Source organism: Marmota marmota, unplaced genomic scaffold (assembly GCF_001458135.2).
Source record: "Marmota marmota marmota unplaced genomic scaffold, marMar, whole genome shotgun sequence".
NCBI classification, from domain to species: Eukaryota; Metazoa; Chordata; class Mammalia; order Rodentia; family Sciuridae; genus Marmota; species Marmota marmota.
This window is the reverse complement of record NW_026000316.1, coordinates 6,328,252-6,336,793: the sequence shown is the minus strand read 5'-3', so window position 1 is coordinate 6,336,793 and position 8,542 is coordinate 6,328,252.

Below are 8,542 nucleotides of genomic sequence, written 5' to 3'. Positions count from 1 at the left end.
ATAGGAAGTTATACTCCATTTATATATAATATGTCAAAATACAATCTACTATCATGTATATCTAAAAAGAAAAAAGAAAAAAAAAAGGTTAAATTGCTTTACTAACAGCCAAACAGATGATGGTACAAACTTTCTAAATTTAGGAGAAGTTGTGATAGCTTAGAGTAGTTTTTTAGAAACATTCAAGAAGTGGGATTATACCCTCATACACCATTCATACCCATAACTTAAGGTTGCCAAAGACAAAGATATAGCATAAACAAATATTGTATCAACATCCACTAGGTAAATTAATTTTATTTAATTAAGCGTATTTGACAAAGAAATTGTATGAAGTTACACGATCTTATTAGCTGTCAGATTTAAAATCAATAGTTGTGTTTGCAATACCATGCCCAGTTAAAATAATTAATTGAATTTTGTGGAGCATACCAAAGTTTCCAAAATATAGTCACAGTTTTGCACTCAAAGATACTGAAGCAAGAAAATTCATTGGAAAGAATGAAAGATCTCAAGGAAAAATGATGATACAAATACAGGAAAACTACATGAATAGAATTACTCAGAAATTGGCACAGTCTAGCAAGCAGCAGAACAGCTTTAAGACTTAGCAAATAGCATTTCTGACTCCATGTTAAGCACTGATCAACCAGCCAGCTCTAGAAAGCCTTTAATGCAATCAAACAAAACAGGTTCCCAAAGTAGTCAGTTAAACTATTTTATCAGGAACAAACTGTTCTTAGTCATTAAGACTCCCAGCTAGAACACATATTTATAGTTTGGGTTACTTTCAAAAAGTTTCTTGTCTTTGGGTCAACATTACTTTAAATTTTTCAGATGCTTTTTGAGACAATTTTATTATGGCAGTTTATATTCAGCTTATGGAAAAGGCATCAAACATAATACTAATACAACCTCTTAGTGTTCTTCAAGAATAGTCTATCCTCTCCAAGATATTTTAGGTGTATCATCCCAAAGGAGACATTCCTAAATTTTTTGATACTCCAAGGCTTACTTAGGATGCTTTTTTCTCATAAGAAAAATATTTCATGCAACACTTCCTTTTCAACAAGTCATTACAGACTTCTCTTACTCAATTGCCTTAAGGAGAACATAGATGTTTCTTCCTCTAAAGTAGCAATGTTTGCGATACTGAGGAGGATGTGGAAGAGATTAAAGCAAAACATCAAATTTTTTTAAAAGAATGCTAATAGATAAATTAGCAATTTTAGAATAGGTCCCAAAGTAGTTTTTTATCTGTTCAAATATCATTTAACAAGCCATTAAAATAAATTGTATTTTAGTTCTCTGAATATACAGGGCTGTGTCCCCAAGGGAATCAATAAGCTAAATAGATGCAACTGGTGTTTTTTTTGCAATGCATAAGCTTGAGTCTGGAAGGGTAAAATTAGGCCACAGTGGAGGAGTCAGGGGATCTGTGCAGCCTACATTGGATTTTAATAATAAACTTCCCTGGGAAAGCTGAGATAATGAGTTACGGAGCCTTGTAAAGTACAGAAAGAAAAACTACCAACATAACACGAAAGGGATTTTGAAAGCACCAGTTTAAATTGCTCATCTTTTATCCAGCTTGAAGCAGGCCTCTCCACTCTTTTACCAACTCCCCTTCTACTCTAGCATCTGTTCACTTTCCTGTCTTACCACCAATCCCAACACACAAGATACACATAGGTATACATATATATCTTCTTGTCAGTTGGCAATAGTTAAAAGGAAAAAGAAGGGAATTAATAAGTGGATATAAGACTGCATACACAATATCATATATCTAGATGAATCTGAAGTTTTAAGTTAATTAAACATTTCAAAATAGCTGAACATTTGGTATCACTGAGCCACAGCATTCAGAGGTTTCTGTCATATAGTAACAACCAAAATCATAGTCTTTTCCTTGAATGAATACTCAAACCAAGAATCATTTCTTCAAATGAACAGTGAGAAAAGCCTCATACCCCCAAATTGGAAGGACAAAATACCTCTGGTAAACATTCTTTAATAAGCATGGGCTTACCTGGAGCATCTGAATTGGCTCTTAGACATTTTACAAGCCATTTCTATAAAATAGATCATAAGGAAAAGACAATTTGTGCCCAGAATTCTGCATACCTAATTTGAGAGGTAAAAAAATAATCTGATCCCACTGAAATTTGATTAGGCAATGTTATGACTATCAGTATTCCATTGCCTGTGTTTGCTTTCTCAGAATTTTCTGAAGATAACACAACTTGGCAGAAAGTCATAACAGAATTGGCAAATACTGGTATCAACACCCTGCTAACAGTATCATCAATTTGTCCACTGCTTAAAGATTGTAGCTTAAGGGGTTGTGGATCAGTGGTACAGCACTTGCCTAGCATGTGTGAGGCACTGGGTTCAATCCCTAGCACCACATAAAAATAAATAAATACAATAAAGGTATTGTGTCCATCTACAATTAAAATAAATTAAAAGAAAAAAAAGATTTAGCCTAAAGGGGGCATCTGAAAAATGATTTTCTAGACTTTGTTACCTGAGTTAACATCATATATTTTCAGTATTAATTTTTCCCAAATGAACACATTAGGATAAATAAAAATGTAGAGTAGCTTAAGTGTTTGGGGTAAGTGATTCTAATAACATTCTTTATTTTAAACTGGATGCTGGTGATAGAAATATATAAACTTTGCAAAAATCCATTAAGTTGTACACTTATGATTTGCATGTAATCAAATATGGATGTGACACTTTCATGAAATGTTTAAAAATTAATTGCAGACCTTAAAAAGTGAGGCAATGTATGGTGTTTAGCAATTTGTGGTCAAAGAAGAAATGATTATCAGTTATCATCCCACAGAGCTGCAAATATACAACTACTTTGTGTACCTTAAGAAAGAACAGAGAATGAATTTGAAGATTATCTAGTTCTCCTTCTTCATTATATGGAATAGGTCAACTCAAGTCCAGAAATGAGAAAGAATTTGCCTAATACAGCAAGAAGAATCAGGTCATTTGTTTTTTTGAATTCACTTCTTGTTCTGCTACATCACATTTATTAAATGATTATCAACTTATCTTAATACAAACACTGTGTATTTGATGCAACCAAACTGATTAAAAATTACAGTATCTATTTTAGTAATAAGCCAGTAGAAAATCCTTAGCAAACCTATATGAAAACTGAAGCTTAAAGAAATGAAGTAATTTGTTCAATATCAACCAGGTTAAGAAGTGTAACTGGGTGATATTCAATCCCAGGTCTTTAGGACTTCAAATCCTGAACATTTTCTTCTGCAACGTACTGGCTAATAATCCTGTAATTTTGTCAATTAAAACTTGAACTATGTCCACAGAAACAGTGAAACAATTCATTAAGTTTTGAACAATCCAATTACTTGGTTGCTGAACAGCTTTTTTTAGCAAATGTTGGCCTGGCACTCAATACAAGAATGCTTCACCCACAAAGACATTTTTCTGTCTTCCTTCATTTTTTTCTACCTTCAAAAATAGTTCATTTACATTTCAATCTGTATCTTGTTAAAAGTAATATTAAAACTTTATTCAAATTTTGATATCCATCTAGGATTCCTTCCACTGAAATTTCTATACTCATGGCAAACACTGGTAGCATTTTGTGCCTTCTATAGTGCTACAAACATACTACTCTATGTGTTTTCCTTTGATACTTTTAATTAAGTTTGACATTAAGTTTTATTAAGTGGATCAATATTTTTATCATTTGATAAGGTAGAATATCATTTTTTACCTTTTATTTTATTTATTTTTAATGTGGTGCTGAGGATCGAACCCAGGACCTTACATGTGCTAGGCAAGTGCTTTACCGCTGAGCCACAATCCCAGCCCAGAATATGAGATTTATATATAAAAAAGCGTGTAGTGCTAAAATGGATAGTATTTAGAATATGATGTCTTAGTTTGCTCTGAGATTTCCATTGTTGCTGAATTAATATCATGTGCATGAATTAAAATTTCCAGAGTTTATTGAGCAATAGCACTATGAACACATTATCCTCAATATCTACTATAGGCCTATTATGTACAAGTACAATACAAAGGATCAAACATTCATAAAGCTATATAAAACTATATCTTCCTTATTAAGTTTATCATGATTTCTTATTTATTTAAAATGGATTATCAACTGGTATGTCATAACAACTTATCCAGCTAATAGTATATTATTAAAAATAAAGGAAGACCATTTATCTCCTCACAAAATGATGGCCTTAAAATTATTTAGGCTGTGTAAAAATTTCAATTTTTCTAACTAGTAGTATGGTGTGATGTATTGGATCTCTGAGAATTTTAACAATGTGAGAGCATTATAGTTATAATGAAAAATAAATTGCTTAATTATTTTTTATTTTCTGATTCCCAAGACAGGGCCAACATCCATGATTAGGAGGAAATAGAGCCTTCTGCAGAAAACTGTTCTAATGAAATATGTGGTACAGAATGAATTAACAAATTCTTGAAAACATCATATTACTAATGGACAATTGGAATATCAATTATTATTCCCTGGAACTGTGTGGTGTTTTCATTTTTCTTCAGAACATTTTGCTGTCTAGTATTTTACCTACCACTCACAAGGCCATTGAGAGCCAAGGCAATGAAATATACAAATGATTTGGCTGAATCTAAGCAAAATTGAGATAAGAAATTGTTTTTTTCACAACAGCAAATAGTCTTTGCTATTTGCTTTTCCTACCAAGAAATCACTGGTGTACCTACAAGAAAAGTGGGGATTTAATTTTAGACCTCCATAATTACCTTTGTAGATACAAAAACTATCTACTCAATACTAAACCCAATATGATTATGAAAGGAGGTGAAATTGTGCTTTCTTTTAATATTTCTTTCACCTTAGTTATACATATATATATATATATATTTTTTAAAGAGAGAGAGAATTTTTTAATATTTATTTTTCAGTTTTCGGCGAACACAACATCTTTATTTTATTTTTATGTGGTGCTAAGGATCGAACCCAGCGACCCATGCATGCCAGGCGAGTGTGTTACCACTTGAGCGACATCCCCAGCCCTTAATTATATTTTTTCAATTCATAATCTAACCAGGAAATACGGAATAATTTGCTAGTCATCTTTCCCATGGAAAATACGTAAGTTAAGAGATTTTTAAGAACTCATTAGGAAAGTTTATTTGATCCCTTACTTAAATGCAATATGCTAATACACATTAAAACAATATTTTGCAAAGAAAATAAGGTATCTTTATTATTACCACAGTAAATCAGCAACATTGCAAATTGAACCGCCACATTAAGGATCTTTTTCAATGGAATTGTGTGCAGCTGACATGTACTAAAGGGCCTAAGGCTGAAAAAGCACAATGAGGAAGGTCCAGTCCAGGAATCAAGAAAGTTGCTGAGTCTCTTGTCGACATCCCTTCGTAGGAATATAGTATCAACATATTAAAAATTTATTTTTTAAACATTAATTTAAATTACATCATTGTTAAAGCATTGTATTTGCAAACTTTAATGTGAAATAAAATTAAATAAGTGATATAAAAAGAATATTCTTATTTACAATATGAAATAAGTGTGATATAAAACAGAATATTTATGATTATAATATCCTAATATGTGTGGTGATTATTTTGAAGTAGTTTATAATTAACTTGGCTTATTTCATTTTAATATTATAAACTATGGCTAAAAGTAATGAAGTGAACTTTCTTACCAGTGATCTATAATTCCAATTTTACATTATTTTATTATTTTAGAGTCTTATCAAGAGTCAAGACCCTATGTTTCTTGGTAGAACTCTTCTCCTTTGCCCAAAATAATATTACTTTATTTCTAATACCTTAAATAAATAGATATGCATCTTAGATAAATAGAGAAACAGATGTAAACACATACATATACATATTCTAAATGTACATAAAATTACAAATAACAAAACTATTTTTTCTTTACTCATTTTAAGTTCTACTGTAAATCAACTGGTACTTTCTTTCAAGATGGAGAGGGATTAGGTTCAGGGTCTATTTTAGTTTTTCCTTCATAATATATTATTATAATTTGATTATGTTATGCTTTGCTTATTGTTTATCATTTATTATTAAATTATTATTACCATTTTGTCTTTATTAATTGAGAAAATAATTTTAATGATTAAATCCTTTACCTACCTCTCTTCCACTTCCAGGAAAAGTATCCACTATATGGAATTATAAAATAAATTAATATTTTTCCCTTCAAACTAAATGGAGGCCTTTTTCATAATCTATTTCATTGGCTTCATAAAAAATATCAGTGGGAGTTCTTGGTGTTAGTAGCAGATTCAAGGATGTTGGGGTTTGCACTTGTAAGTGAATATGGAAGTTGCCAAATGTTGAAAAATTTTAATCCACTCTTAGCTTTTAATATCTCTTAGGAAACCTGAATCAAATTAACACTTCTTTCAAAGGTAAGAAATCTGTGCTGGAAAAAAATCATATGATTATTTTTCAAGATTTCAAACACTGTCAGTAGACTCTACAGTCTTTAATTTTGAGCCCTCGGAATTTTTACAGGTAAGGGAGAAAGCTTATTTTAAAGAACTGTAATGTTTAATTATATATATAATTAAATATTACATATATATAATTAAACATTACATATATAATTAAACATTTTTATATAATAGGATATATATCAGAAATAAAAAATTGTTTATTTTGCTAAGTTATAAAAGGCAGTCAGGAAATATCAGGTGCTTAAAGGGTACCATAAATTTATTAAAAAGTAGGAATAAATTTATCCATATTCTGTTTCCATCATTCTTCTTAATTTACTTTTAAAAAGACAGGGTTATTCTGAGACATATTAGGGTTGCTGATAGACAATTTTAAGATACAATATCAAGGTGGTTAAATATAATATATGCAAATTTAACTTCCAAGTGTGTAAATCCAACCTGATTCCAGATTTTCAGGAAAAAGAAGCAAATATATTTTAATGAATCTTAATTTTCCCCATCTTAAGAAATTTAAGATTTGATAACTTTCCTTGCACTACATAAAAATGGATTGATTTTTTAATAACCAAATCCATTAGCCAATAATATGGATACTTACAGAAGAAATAAAATGTAGGTACTGATATTTGTTTTTTAAAACCAACTTTTATTCTTAATATAGCCTGTACAATATAAACACTAGATATATTAATTTTATAGCAAGCTTATGTGGCTTATAGGTATTTTTAACACCAAACACTGACAAAAATGAAGATCAAAACAGAACATGCAAAAAAAATAATTGGAGACTTCAATATCCCACTTTCAATAATAGAAAACTAGGCAGGCATAAATTAGGGAATAGAAGACTTGAAAAACCTTATAAGCCAAGAGATCTTACAGACATCTATCCAATACTCCATCTAACAACAGAATATACACTTTTTCCAAGTGTATGTAGAAAATCTACAGGATATACTATATGCTAAGTCATAAAACAAACTTCAATAAACTGAAAAGATTTTAAAAGGATATCATGTACACTCTCCAACAAAATGGAATAAAGTTAAAATCAACCACAGTAAGAAATCTGCAAAACTCACAAATATGTGGAAATTTAAAAAATGCCCCCAAATGAAGAAATTGGAAGTGAAATCATAATTTGAGAAGAATGAAAATGGAATTGCAACATAACAAAGCTAATGGAACACAGCTTAAGCAGTTCTTAGGAAAATTTTATAGCTTTAAAGATTTGTATAAAGAAAGAAGAATGAGGGACTGGGGTTGTGGTTCAGCTATAGAGTGCTCACCTAGCACATGTGAGGCCCTGGGTTCTATCCTCAGCACCACATAAAAATAAATAAAATAAAAGTATTGTGTCCAACTACAATTAAAAAATAAATATTTTTAAAAAAGAAAGAAGAATTATCTCAAATCAATAATCAAATCTCTAATATAATAAACTGCAAAGGGAAAAAAGCAAAATGCCCCTAACACAAAGAGAAATAAGAAAATAATAAATATTAAACCAAAGATAAAGAGTGGAAAAACAACATACTGACAAAATTATGCAAGGAATGCAAAGAGGTTCAATATATAACTATCCATAAGTGCAATTTACCGATAAGTGCAACTTAAGTGCAACTTAAACCACATTATCACCAACACTTAGCATGTTGGATTTTTTTTCACTATTGAGGATTGAACCTAGGGCCTTTCACATGCTAAACAAGCATTCTACCCCTGAGGTAGATCCCCAGGCCCATGTGAGACTTTTTAGTATTAATCTAATGGGTATGTAGTGGTACATCACAATGTTTTCATTTTATGTAACTGTGATAACTAGTGTTCTTGAGCATATTTTCATAGGTTATATCTTCTTTGTGAAGAATTTGTTCAAATCTTTTGCAGTTTTTTTGTTTTATTCTCTCTCTCTTATTATCAACTCCTTAAACTTCTCTCTGTATTCTGAGCATATGTCATTTCTTTGATATATGCTTTATAAATATTTTCTCTCTCTCTCTCTCTCTCTCTCTCTCTCTCTCTCTCTCTCT